This window comes from Elephantulus edwardii, unplaced genomic scaffold (assembly GCF_000299155.1).
Source record: "Elephantulus edwardii isolate Elephantulus edwardi_28Jun2011 unplaced genomic scaffold, EleEdw1.0 scaffold00363, whole genome shotgun sequence".
NCBI classification, from domain to species: Eukaryota; Metazoa; Chordata; class Mammalia; order Macroscelidea; family Macroscelididae; genus Elephantulus; species Elephantulus edwardii.
In genome coordinates this window covers 686816-701779 of record NW_006400113.1, presented here as the reverse complement: position 1 = coordinate 701779, position 14964 = coordinate 686816, and the positions used below count along the sequence as shown (strand labels likewise).

General features: G+C 41.8%; 1 pseudogene; it reads left to right on the top strand.

The window, feature by feature from the left end:
• The first annotated feature begins 12160 nt into the window (after positions 1-12160).
• On the top strand, positions 12161-12964 carry LOC102877251 (annotated as a pseudogene).
• Positions 12965-14964: the final 2000 nt, after the last annotated feature.

Below are 14964 nucleotides of genomic sequence, written 5' to 3'. Positions count from 1 at the left end.
GGAACTGTATCCACATTTACAATATTCTTCTTACCAAAACCATTCATGGAAAATAGGAACTGCATTGGAACATGTATCTGTGGATTGGAAATTATTATGTTGTTAATATTTGTAGCCTTATGCTTAAAAGATTATAACAGTCAAAATTATTTGTTATAATCTAGAGGGAAGAGAAAAGACCAGAGAATGGCCAAAATTATTGGGGCAGCTATTGCTCCCAGTTTAGAGCCTGTGTCAGGAAAAGGAAGTCTTATTCATAAACAATGCCACCCAAAGGTAATAAACCTCATAATTGCTTTCACTGTGGAAAGCTGGGCCACTTCAGAATACAGTGTCACAGACGAGAGCCACAGATAGGCCAGGGAGTAGAGAGGAAGCTCCCACTCACTTACTTTAAGTGTGGATCTCAAGGACACTTGGCCAAGGGTGGCCTACATCATGTCCTTGTGGCTGACAGGACTGACAGGCCCCAGATCCCAGCTGGAAACAAAGGAGGATGCTTCAATGATTTAGATCCTCCCCGAAGAGCTGTGGGTGAGTGTTAACATTACTGGTAAGTATATTCATTTTCTCCTGGACACAAGAGCCTACTATTTGGTACCAAAAGCCTTCTGATGTCCCAACTCTTCTCACTATTTCTTAGTTGTTGGAATGGACGCAAAACCTTATAAGCAGTTCCTTACTTCACCTCTTCCTTCCATGCGGACTTCCGAGTTGTAAAACAACCCAGTGGTAGATGAAATTTAGTCCAGAACTTAAGAACAATAAATGACATAGTTGAGACTCTACATCTTGTGGTTCCTAACTTTTATACTATAATAGACAAAGTGCTAGTCAATAGGCCTTTTATTTTAAGAACTACCTTCCCTCTGTAACTTGATTTGTGCCACTATTAGAGCCTCTATTTGGAATATTATTGCTTTTTAATTTTTGACTCATGCACTTTTAACTTGTTAGTTAAATTTGTGTCTTCTACGCTGTAACAGTCATGATACATCTTCAAGGATATGAACATGTCTGGCTAAGCAGAATTGATAACAGTGCATCTAAATTCCAAAATCTACATGTTTCCTATTGCCAAAGGGGACCTTTAGAGTAGGGAGAGAAAATCTTCACCCTGAAACCTACAGTGTCCCTTTTCAGCAGGAAGTAGCTAAGAGAATATGCTGTCCCCTTTTTCTTATGAATCAGGGTAAAATCTCTCTCAGGTAGGAGTCAGAGGGAATGGCAAAGGACACACTGACAAAGGAGATTAATCAGAATTGGCTTTGAGAAGTACTGTGGCAATGGGACAATTAAAACAGACTTTCAAGGGGGAAAAGAAAAAGAGGAATGAATTGGAAGGGAGCGGAGAGAAAACAGTGCAACAATGAATGAATGGAAAACCAAAATTTCTGTAAAGGCTCATTGAAATTAATAATATTTAATTAAAAAAGGAAAAACAAGCTAGAGTAATTACAGGGCACTACATTAAAAAATCAGGAGGAGCTTAAAAAAGCAATCTAAAACAACACAGAGAAAACAAAAGAGGCATTAGAGGCATGGGAAAAACAAGAAACCATGATCCAAAACATGAAATCTAAGGTTTCTGATGCTGTAAACATGATGTAGGGACATAAGAGTAGAGATGAAGAAATGGAAAACAGAATCAGTGAAATAGAAGATAAAATTGTCACCACAGATCTGACTGAGAAAAAAGCTGAATCAAAAAAGAAGGAAACAGAAGAAAACTTAAGAATAATATGGGATACCATTAAAAGAAATAACATTCGCATCATTGGAATCCCAGAATGGGAAGAAGCAAGTAATGGCACTGAAAAAGTTGTGGAAGAATTACTAGAGGAAAACTTATCAGGCATAATGAAGAATATGAGCTAACACCATATAGAATAGACCCTAAAAGAAAAACACCAAGGCATATCATTGTCAAATTTGCTAGAATCAAAGACAGGGAGAGACTATTGAAAACAGCGAGAGAGAAACAAAGAGTAACCTATAAGAGAGAGCAGATAAGATTGAATGCTGATTTCTCAGCAGAAACTGTGTGAGCAAGAAGACAATGGAATGACATATATCAAACACTCAAAGACCACAACTTGCAACCAAGAATACTGTACCCAGCAAAACTGTCTATCAAATATGAAGGAGAGATCAAAATACTGCCAGAAATACAGAACCCAAGGGAGTTCATATAAACAAGAGCAGCCTTACAAGAAACACTGAGAGACATCCTTCATACAGAGATGCCACAGAAAACAGATGGACCAAAGTAACTAGCAACAACGCCAAAAAGAATTGAACAAAATGATAGCAATAAAACCCTTCCTCTCAATAATTACACAGAATGTGAATGGTTTAAATGCACCACTGAAGAGAAAAAGAGTAGCAGATTGGATAAAAAACCAAAATCCATCAATATGTTGTCTACAAGAGACACATCTGAAAAATAAAGATAAAGAAAGACTAAAAATTAAAGGATGGGACAAAATATACCAAGCAAATGGCAACCAAAAAAAACCAGGAGTAGTGATACTAATCTCTGATAAAATAAATTTCAATGCAAAAACCAACACAAAGGAAAGAAGGTCATTACATAATGCTCGAAGGGTCAAAAGAACAAGAGGATATAACAATATTGAATATCTATGCACCAAATGAAAGACCTGCAAAATATATAAAACACACATTAACAAAATTGAAAAAGGAAATAGACAACACTGCTATAGTACTTGGAGATTTCAATACACCCGTTTCAAGAAAAAGATAGAACTACCAAAAATAATCTCAACAAAGATACTGAAGAATTAAACTACACAATTAACCAACTCGATCTCATAGATATTTATAGGCTAATGCACCCAAAGAAAGCACAATATACCTTTTTATTCAGTGACTGGGGTAAAGGGGGTTAGGCATGTTGGAGACAATAAGATTGGCACAGGATAGAGCAGGGTTTAGGACTGTTTTACCTAAAATTGCTATAAGTCACTGTCAACTTGACAGCACATAACAATAAAAACAATGCAAGAATGGATCTAATTAGAATAAAGGAATAGAATCCTATGATCATCTCAATTAATGCTCAACAAAATAGGTAAAGAGGAAAAATTCCTCAGCACAATTGAAGTCATATATACAAAACCAAAGGCCAAGATTATTACTTTCAATGGAGAGAAATTCAAGACATGCTCCTTGCTAACGGGAACCAGAGAAAATTGCCCTTTATCACCACTATTCTTCACAATAAGACAAGAAAGGGAAATAAAATGCATCCAAACCAGCAAATGCGAAGTAAAACAGTCTCTACTTGCAGATTATATTTAAATCCCAAAGATTCAGCAAAAGTTGTGAAAAACAAGGTATATGAACTTTGTAAATAAATGAGTATAAAATTTTTAAAAAGGCACTGCGATTTGATAACTTGTTGTTGTTGTTGTTGTTGTTGTTGTTGTTATGTGCCATTGGATAACTTGTGATTCATGGCGACCCTAAACCCTGCTCTATCCTGTGCCAACCTCACGGTCTTGGACACACTCACTCCCACCACCCCAATCACAGAATTGATGCATCTTATCAATTGTCTTTCTCTCCTGCAATGTCCCTCCACTCTCCCAAACACGATGTCCCTCTCCAAAAACCGGTCCCTCCTTGCAACATGCCCAAAGTATGTTAGACGAAGCTTCAGAATCCCTGACTCCAAGGAGCAGTCCGGCTTCACCCTCTCCAGGACAAACGTGTTTGTTCTCCTGGCAGTCCATGGTATAGTCAACACTCTTCTCCAGCACCACAGCTCAAAGGCCTCAATTTTCTTACTATCATCCCTAGTCACTGTCCAGCTCTCTGATGCATAGCACATAATTGCAAATACTGTAACCCAGATCAGGCGCACCTTAGTCTCCAGCCTAATGTCATTGCTCTTCAGTACTCTAGAGAGGTCCTTCACAGCTGACTTTCCCAATGCAATTTGTCTCTTGATTTCCTGGCCTCTAATACCAAGAGTGTTGACCGTGGAGCCAAGCAAACTAAAACTGTTAACTATCTCAATCTCTTCACCATCCATATGATGCTGCCAATTGGCCCAGTGATGAGAACCTTTGTTTTTTTGGGTTTTTTTAAATGCCATAAATAAAATACATTTCTTTCTTTTTTAAAATTTCTTATTAATTTCAATTAAAATTTACAGAGACTTTGAATTTCCATTCATTCATTGTTGCACTTTTCTCCCCTCCCAACCTTCCCCCTAGTACACTACCTTCTTGGAAAAGTAAAAAAAAAAATTATTTTATGGTTTTACAATCCCTCCCCCCAGGGCCACTCTACTATGCCGCCTTCGCTCTGGACTCCTGTCATGACAAAAATACCTAATCACATATCTCTTTCAAACAGTTTTCTCCCTCACCTGCTTCAATGCAGTACACATTATTGAACCCATCTTTCTCAGTCTTGCCCTAACCCCAATGTCAGTCCTATTTTACAACTGTGGCACCATGCAGTATTTGTCCTTTTGTGACTGAGATACTTCACTCAGCATAATGTCCTCCAGGGTCACCCATTTTGAATAATATTGCATGAGTTCCTTGTTTTTCAATGCAGCTTAATATTCCATTGTGTGAATATACCACAGCTTCTCTATCCATTTGTTTGTTGATGGGCACTTAGGTTGTTTCCAACTCCTTGCTATTGTGAACAAAGCTGCAATAAACATGGGTGTGCATATATATCTGCTTGGATGTCAGTTATGGTCTCTTTGGGATATATTCCCAGTAGTGGAATTGCTGGGTCAAATGGTATCTCTATTTGCAACTTTTTGAGATAGCGCCATACCACCTTAAACAGTGGTTGCACCATTTTACACTCCCACCAACAGAGAATAAGGGTTCCAGTTTCTCCACATCCTCACCAGCATTTGTTGCTTGCTGTTCTGTTAAATTTTGCTATTCTGACTGGAGTGAGATAATATCTCATAGTTGGTTTGTGTTTTCTTGATGTTGAGCTTCAATTCGTATTTGAAGTCTGCAAGTCCTTGACTTTCTGTAGCAAGTGCTTCAGGTCCTCCTCAATTTCAGCAAACAGGGTTGTGTCATCTGCATAGAACCTTAAAAAAAAAGAGTCAGCAAGAAAATTACGAGATCTAATTGACCAATTTTTAAAAGTGGCTGGGAATATAATCAAAATACAATCATCAGTTGGATTCCTCCACAGTAACAAAGAGAATTCCGAGAGGAAATAGATAAAACAATTGCTGTTTATATTGTTGCTGTTATGTGCTGTTTGGTCATAATCAAGTCATAGTTGGCCCTGCTATGGGTTTTCAGAGGCTATTAATTGTACAGGAGAAGACTGCCCATTTTGCTTCCATGAAGCAGCTGATAAATTTGAATCACATGCTTCTAGGTTGGAAGAACAACTCTTTAACCTACTATCTAGTATAGTATAGACACCCAAAAGATCAAATACTTAGAGAGAAATCTTAGAAATACAAAGGATATATACAATGAAAGCTACAAAACCCAAAGAGATGTACATAAGTGGAAAATTTTACCAGGTTCATATATCAGAAGGTTGCGAAAATGGCAATACAATACAATACAATAACAATCTACAGATATAATGTAATCTCAATCCAGATCCTATCCATTGCTTTTCAAATAGATGGAAAAATCTATTTGAATTATTACAACTTTATGTGGAAAAAGACACCGGATAAGTAAAGTGATTCTGAAAAAGAAGCATTAAGTAGGAAACCTTAAGCTTCCTTATCTCAAAACCAAACACACAGCCACAGTAATCAAAACAGGTTGGTACTGGTACAGCCACAGGTACATAGACCAATGGAATAGAATTGAGAACCCAGAAATAAATCCATCCACCAATGGACAACTGATCTTTTCCAAAGAGATGTAATCTGTTTAGTGAGGAGAAAAGACAGTTTCTTTAGCAAATAGTGCTGGGAAAACTGGATATCTATTTTCAGAAAATTGGAATAACTCACTTGGATCAAGGATCTAGTTGTAAAAATCTGAAACTATAAAAGTCATCATAGACAAAATTGGGGCAAACAAAAAAGCTCTAATCAATATATAAATAAATTATTAAACATTACCGGAAATAAACTATCGACACAGGATAAACGAAATAATTTGAACCTCTTAATTAAATCACTGTATACATCAAAAGATTTTTTCCCCAAAGAGAATATATAGATTGTGGGGGGGAGGGAAATTTGGCAATGACACATCCATCTGACAAGAGAATCATCTATAAAATTATATAAAACTCCAATCCAATCTCTCAATAAGAAAAATGTAACCGTATGTTAAAATGGTCAGTGGACATGAAAAGACATTTTACCAAAGAAGACATTCAGATAGTTAACAAACACTTGACGTGCTCAAGATCATTAGCTATTGATGATGCAAGTTAAAACAATGAAATATCCACTCAATCCAGTAACAATAGCAAAGCTCCCTATGACAGCAAAGGACAAATGATGTCGAGTGCATGAAGAGATTAGAACTCTAATGTATCACTGGTGGGGACATTAAATGATGCAACCACTATGGAAAACTGATTGGTGCTTTCTTAGAAAATTAGGAGTAGAAATACCATTTGATTTAGATAGATAGATAGATAGATAGATAGATAGAGAGATAGAGAGATAGAGAGATAGAGAGATAGATAGAGAGATAGAAGAGCGGAGACACAAATTGACATACTTCATCCATGTTTACTACAATATCAAGTGATTATTTATAATATCAAAGAGTTAGATACAACCCAAGTGTTCATCAATGGTCAAATCGCTAAGTAAACTATAGTACATTTGCAAAGTGGAGTACTACGTATCATTAAAAAGCAAATCTCTTGTAGTCTGTAGGAAGTTATGCTACTAATTCAAATGCTGTGCCTTTCTGGTAGTTCAAATCTACCAGCTGCTCCATACAGGAAAGGTAAGCAGTCTCCAGTGGACTTTACTGTCCTAAAAAGCCACTGGAAGGTCAGCTGTGAGTTGGTACCAACTCTACAGTAATGAGAGAGAAGAATTGCCATGATCTTGGGAAATGCTGCACAACATGGATGAATCTAAAAATAATTATGCTGAGTGATGTAAGTCAGCTACGAAGGAGCAATTATGGTATAAGACCACTATTCTCAAAAGCTAAAGAAAGGCTTATACTCAGAATCATTCTTGGATGGTTAAAAGCTTTGAGAAGGGTAAGAGATGGGAGCAAAAAATCGGTTGAGTGATGGGAAAGGCAATCTATAATAAGGAGCTGATAATTGTTGTTGTTGCTATATGCTGTCATGTTCCCTGCTACTCATAGTGACCTTATGTATAACAGCTTAGGACCCTGCTCTATCTTGAACCTACCTCACTCTCTCTGACACTCCTGCCCCCATTACCCCAGCCACTGAGTTAATCCATCTCATCCAGGTCATCCTCTTTTTGCACTGTCCCTCCACCCTTCCAAGCATGATGTCTCTCTCCAAGGACTAGTCCATCCCTCCTTTGAAGTGGAACTTCAAAGCCCTTTCCTCCAAAGAGCAGCCCTGGTTCTGGTTTCACTCTCTCCAGAATGGACCTTCCATGGTATAGTCAATACTCTTCTCTAGCACAACTCAAAGACATCAATTCTTTTCTATCATCCTTAGTCATTATCCAGCTCTCTGATGCATAGCAAGTAATTGCAAAGACCATGGCCTGGCTCAGGTACACCTTAGTCTCTAGACTGCCGTCATTGCCCTTCATTACTCTGGAGAGTTTCCTGGCAGCAGATTTTCCCAACACAATTTGTCTTTTGATTTCCTGGATGCTGGTACCAAGAGTTTTGATTGGGCAATGTATTTATTTAATAATTCATATGAATCAATTGTAATTAATGTAGAAAACAAAATAGCTATGAATGAGTGAATGAACAAACAATATGATTTCTAAAGCTTTATTCAAATAAAAACAAAATGAACCAAAAAAGAAGAAATTATGGTAATTAATAAAAAACAAACAAAAACAAGATATGCCCAAGTTCTAACCTTCAGTACCAGGGTTCTATATAGAAAAAGGGGTTAGCTTAAGGATGGCTGTAAAAATCCAGTGACAAGATAGAAGACCTAAAAATGGTCACATGAAGATAAAGGCTTATATTTCAGGTATAACTCAGAAACTGGAAGCAGAAATACTGTTTACTCATTGCTTCAGAGGGAGATTGGCCCTACTAGCACCTTGATTTCAGATTCTTAGCCTCCCAAACTAAGAAAAATAATGTGTAGTTTTAAATCATCAAAACTGTGGTGAGTTGTTAGAACAGGTCAAGGAAACAAATACAGTAGCATTCAAAAGAATTTGTAAGTCTCTGCCAGCTCTTTATCTAATTTTTCTGGTCTTCAGCATTGTGCTTCTGCTTGTCTTTCATTTCCATCCTTGCCTCAAGGTCTATGTATATTTTATTCCAGTGAATAGATTACTCTTTATTCTTCAAATTTTTGCCTAAGTTTCTTCAAGAGAAATGTCAATAAATCCCTAGCTCTATTTTGTTTATCCTAACTTCGGGCTTCAACATCAAATGTTGCTGTTATGTGCCATTGAACCGACGATAACTAATAGTGACCTTTTGAACAATGGATCTGAAATTTGCCCTGTGCCATCCTTACCAACTCGAGAACATTGCTACAGTCACTGCATCTCGTGGATGATCTTTCTTTCTTACACTGACCCTCCAAACATGATGTGTCCTTTTCCAAAGACTGAGATACGCAGTACTTTTCTCCAACACACCACTCAAACGGCATCGGTATGTCTTCCACCATCTTTAGTCAACTGCCCAACTTTCAAGTGATAGCAAGCAATTGAAAAGGTGATTAAACTGATATTGGTCTTTAAACTGGCATTGTTGCTCTTCAGTACTCCAGAAAGGTCCCTGACAGATTTCCACAACTCAACTTGTCTTTTAATTTTTTTGACTGCTAATACCAAGGGGTGCTCCTTGATGTCTGGTGGCGGTGACTACAGTGGTGTTTCCTGATCCTGTTAATGTCTGGGTTAGACTCAGGAGCTTAACGCTCTAGAGCTCAGCCTTGGGGGTCATGGCTGGAGGGGAGGGATGTTGGAGGTGACCTGGAGCATGCTGCAGCTCTGGGGTGCCAGCTTGAGGAGAGAGAGGTGCAGAGGATTCTTGGGGCCAGCTGGTGGAGGCGATAGACGATTATCAGATGTGAGTGACTAACTCACCTGGCTCTGGCCTGCTGCCTCCCTTTTTTCTGAGGTGTCGCTCTTCATTGTATCTGCAGCTAGCGCTTCTCAGGGTGGGGCCCCACGGGGCTGAGGTCCCTCTATCCTCAGAGAGGCTGCTCTGGAGGCTGGGAGTCGGTTCTCTGGGGTTCCTCGGCCTTTATCACCCTCCACAGGTCCATGTTCTATTCAACAAGTTCTATACTAAGGCGCCTTCCCTACCAGGTTCCCCACTCAGTCTTTTCCCATCGTCCCATGAGTCTTCCCCAGTTTAGAGCCAGTTTCCTTATCTCCTTTCCTTTGCTTCGCGTGCTGCCTCTCCAATTATTTTTCAAAATTCCTAAGAGATAGTTTTGGGTCCATTGTCCTTCTGATTGCTGGATCAAAGGGGTTCCCCTCAGGACACAGCAAAGCCAAGGGTGTCTCCAGCGTAGAGAAGAACATCCTGCAAACCACCTCTCCTACCCCCCTTTGTAAAGGAGCATTTGTCCTCAAGGCACCCGGTTTTGAGACTGTTAACTTACTAGGCTGTGAGTCTCACCCACCTCCTCACAAAGTTGCTTGGTGTATAGTCCAGGCAGGATGTGAACAGATTGTGAATTATCAGACTGTGTATAGGACCCCTCCTGGAGTCCCTTCTCTCCTTTTCCTGTGTATAAATATATCACTGCAAGGTATGTGTTCAATACCAGTTTAGTAACTCAACTTTAAGTTCCTATTCTCTCCTTTTCTTGCTTCCCCGAAGGGCAGGGAGAAGGAGGAGGATGCAACCAAAGTTTTGAAATATTTTTTTATTATTAAAAGACACGATTTGTCTTATAAAAACTTGCTTGGTTTTTTTTTTTTTTTGCACATAGTCCTGAAAATAAAAACGGTCTCCCAAAATGGTATTTTTTTGCCCACCATGCCCCCTGAAAACCACCAAAACATTAATTAATTACTGTTTTAAAATTATTTTTCAAGGAATGTGCTAAGTGTGAAACGTGAGTGAGAAAACCAGTTTTGTCACATTGTCTTCTGGAAAGAATGCAGAATTGATACTTGCAAATTTGAAATTCTTATCCTCTATCTACAATTGTTACTTTACAAAAATGTAATGATGAAGACAATCTAAATGTGTTAAATGGTCTCTGTCCATCTGAGTTGCCTGGAATGTCTGAAAGCTTTGAAAACGGCAGTTCTCTGGGACATTTGAATCAACTGCTATTTGTTTTTTTAAATTCCAAATCTCTACAACATAGTGCTTGGTGATGCTTTACTTAGCATGCCTTGATAGGTAGATTCCACACTGTATGTAGTTAGAAGGTGAGCAGCTGTGTATACTTAGTCTGTATATTAACTTGAAATTCCATCCTCAGAAATAAAAAGCTACCTGTCACTTGTAGTGTGGGAAATAGCAGCTGTTGACATCCAAAAGTAGCCATCTCAGCAGAAGAGTGAAGAATGCCATGTCCTATTGAAATGACAAAGGTCAATTGAATATGCAAGCTGTTTAGTTGGAATGTCATGTGAGTGAAGGTAGGTGCCACAGAGTCAACCATAACTCATAAAGACCCTATGCATAACAAATCTGCACCTTACTCTATCCGGTGCTGTTGATCTGCATGATCTCCAACTTGTTTAAACTTATTGTTGCAGTCACTGTGCCAATTCGTCTCCTTGAAAATCTCTCCCTCTTGCTGACCCTCTACATTTCCCAGCATGATGTCTTTTTCCAAGTACTGGCTCCTTCTGACAATATACCCCAAAGTGTGAGAGATGAAGTTTCCTATCCTTGCCTCTGGTTGCACTTCCTCCAAGACAGATGTTTGTTCTTTTGGTGGTCCATGGTATATGCATTACTCTTCTCCAGTGTCACAATTCAAAGGCATTAGTTCATCTTTGGTCTTCCTTATTCATTGTCCAATGTTCAGATGCATAGGAAGCAGTTGAAAATGCCATGGCCTGCATCGGGCACACCTTAGTCTTTAAACTGACATCCTTGATCTTTGTCACTTTGGAGAAGTCCTTAACAGCAGATTTCCCCAACCTCTGAACATCAGCACTAACACTTTTATTTCAAGATACAGAGTAGTTTCCTGTCTATTTTTTTAAAAGTTACTATCAAATTTGAGCCAGCATTTGTATTACTTGGCTTAAGTTTTTTAAACATGCAAACTGCATAGCATATAAAATCAAGAACTTAAAATTAGTGTGTACAGAAATTGAGGTAAGTAGTCCCTTGATTTGACTTACCTGTTTGTAAAGAAATGTCCAGTGGAGATCATTTGGACCTGCTATAATGCTGAGAAGGATCCCTGGTTGCAGATTGGTTAAAAGCATTTGGCTGCTAACCAAAAGATCAGTGTTTCAAACACCAGGGAGAAAGGTATAGAAATCTGCTTCTATAGAGATTATAACCTTGGAAACTCTGTATTATGTTTCCACTCTGCCATGTAGTATTACTGTGACTTGGAATTGATGCCACCACAGTGGGCTTGAGGTTGGTTGGGTTGGCTTTTGTGAGTTTTTTAAAAACAGTGATGAAAACAAAACTTGAGAGGATTTGGTTGCTGACTGAATATTGAGAGTGAAGAAGGACAATTCTAGAATGAGACTTCTGCTTAGGTAAACAGCAGAGATGATAGATAGATAGATAGATAGATAGATAGATAGATAGATAGATAGATAGGTAGATAGATAGAAAATCTCACTGGTCTGTCCATTTGCTGTACAGAGGTAACTCGTGGTTGCTGTGATGCTAAACACTGTGACACTGAAATACCATAATGGTTACCCATGGTGGACAGTGTTTAGTGGAGCTTCTGATTAAAACAAGCTTGGGGCCGCCAAGGGCGAGCAGCGAAGCCGGCTGGTCACTTCCTGTGGAGGCCGTACCGGCGCGGGCGCTGAGTAGGCAGAGCGAGCGAGCCAGCCCCGAGCCCCCGCCCCACCATGGGCCAGAACGACCTGATGGGCACGGCCGAGGACTTCGCCGACCAGTTCCTGCGTGTCACCAAGCAGTACCTGCCCCACGTGGCTCGCCTGTGCCTCATCAGCACCTTCCTGGAGGATGGCATTTGCATGTGGTTCCAGTGGGGCAAGCAGCGCGACTACATCGACACTACCTGGAGCTGTGGCTACCTGCTGGCCTCCTCCTTCGTCTTCCTCAACCTGCTGGGCCAGCTGACAGGCTGCATCCTGGTGCTGAGCAGGAACTTGGTGCAGTACGCCTGCTTCGGGCTCTTCGGGATCATTGCCCTGCAGACAATTGCCTACAGTATCCTGTAGGACTTGAAGTTCCTGATGAGGAACCTGGCCCGGGTGGAGGCCTGCTGCTGCTCCTGGTGGAGTCGCGGTCTGAAGGGAAGAGCATGTTAGCGGGTGTGCCCACCATGCGTGAGAGCTCCCCGAAGCAGTACATGCAGCTGGGCGGCCGCGTGCTGCTTGTCCTCATGTTCATGACCCTCCTCCACTTCGACGCCAGCTTCTTCTCCATCCTGCAGAACATCGTGGGCACAGCCCTGATGGTCTTGGTGGCCATCGGCTTCAAGACCAAGCTGGCAGCACTGACGCTGGTGGTGTGGCTCTTCGCCATCAACGTGTACTTCAACGCCTTCTAGACCATTCCTGTGTACAAGTCCATGCACGACTTCCTCAAGTATGACTTCTTCCAGACCATGTCCGTCATCAGGGGCTTGCTGTTGATGGGCTCTTGGCCCAGGAGGCGTGTCCATGGACGAGAAGAAGGAGTGGTGACAGCCCATACCAGCCGGGCTTGGGCCCTTTGGTGATCGTCCAGGGCCATCAGGGTGGATTCAAAACTGCCAGCATTTATGTATCCTCTCCCCTCCCCCTTCGGTGAAGGCACAGATGTTTCCAGAACTTGATTTGCAGACACCCAAAATTGACCTGCTTGAAGCCACTGCCTGGCCTGCCCTCAGAGCTGGCCAGGGTTCTGGTCACCCCTCTCTTAAGTCCTCTCTCTCTGGGGGTGGGGGGAGGCCCTCCAGCTGTACTGTGAGCATATACATCTGTGTATTATTCAATGCGGTCTCCCTCTTATTCTTTTCCACGTTTACATTCTAAGCTAAAACTACTAAATGATTTGGGGGTTTGGGTGGCCTGGTAAATTAACATCGGTGGCTCTAAGGTGGTCTGTACCCCTCGCTGTGGTATTTTACTCCTTAGAGGAACCCAGAACCCAAAGAACAGTATTAACAGGGCGAGCAGAGCCGCTTGGTGGCTTCTCCGGGGCACCCCCCAGTCAGAAGGGCCTACAGGAATGGGCATGGGTCAGCCACCCCAGGATGCCTGGCCCTGGGCACCAGCTGCACTCAGGAAGGTGGGCTGGGACCCCCCCCCCCCCCCCAGGCCTCGAGCAGTACGATCTCCTGTCGGCCCAGCCCACTAAGGGCCCAACTGCAGGCAGCAGGGACAGCTGGCCCTGAGAGCCACAGGCTCTACCTCACATCTGGCCTTCCCAGATATGGCCACAGACACCCAGTCAGCAAGCCGCAGAGCCCCTTCAGTGTCCCTGGCTGAGGGGCCCCCTGGACACTCACCAGACCCTCCCCCCCTTTGATTTGTGATGCCTTACCACTTTGATCTCGATCCTGTATTTAAAGTTTTCTAATTTGCCTTACACCGAGTTTCTTCGTGCTGGTGTTTGACTCAGGTGGGGCTTCTGGGAGAAGGGGGTCTGGGGGAGGCTACGTCTAGCACCGCAGGGGTTCCCCCAAGGCCCACTGAGCCCTTACCTGAGCAGGTCCACCACTGCTGTCAACTGGTGCTGTCTCCAGGCCCTGACCTGAGCTAGGGAAAAGTGGGCCTCATCTCAGCACTTCTTGGGGTGGGGCAGGGCAGGCTCATGGCCCATGAGAGCTCAGTCCAGGTCCACCCACCAGGTGGGGGAGACAGGTGCTCTCCAGCCTCCCTCCCACCTTCCTGTGCTTGGCACCAAGATGAAGCTGTGTCCAGGGAAGGGGCTCGCCAGGCTCCAGAGGACTGGTTCTCCCACCGGGTCTCAGCTCTGCTCGGGCCCCCTCCCTTTCAACACAAGTCAGCCACTCCATCAAGAATCCCAAGTTGGGCCATCTCAGGCCACTGCTGCCAGCAGGGAGCTGGGTCCCCTCTGCCCTGAGCTTCAAGACTTGGTTATGGAAGGACAGACCCCTGGAGACCAAGGGGTGCACACCAAGCCCCGTAACCAGTGCTGAGCGCACACCACCTACCAATTGGTTTTGGCAAAAGAATTTCAGAAGTTTGTTTTTTTGGTTTTGTTTTTGCTTTATGTGGGTAATAGGTATAAATCTCATTTTATGCTGTATTTTATATCTTAGTTGTGTCTGAAAAGTTTTGATTTTTGGAAACACATCAAAATAAATGACAGCATTTGTTGTAAAACAAACAAACAAATAAAAAACAAGCTTGGAAGCAGGAGTGACATCCACTTCCAAAATAGCTTGCCTCCAGAAACTCTATGAGCATGGAGAAACGACGAAAGTTATACAAGTGTTCAGATTTTTCATTCATAGGGTCGCTATGAGTCAGTTGTCTCTGACTTGATGGCACTTAACAACAACAACAGTACCAGGGGTGTTGATAGTGGATCCAAGAAGGATAAAATTATTGACAAGTTCAGTTTTTTCTTCCTTTACTATGATGCTCCCTATTGGGCTAGTGGTGAGGACTTTTGTTTCTTGATGTTGAAAAATAAACTGTATTGAGGACTGTAGTATTCTATCTGCAGCAAGCAG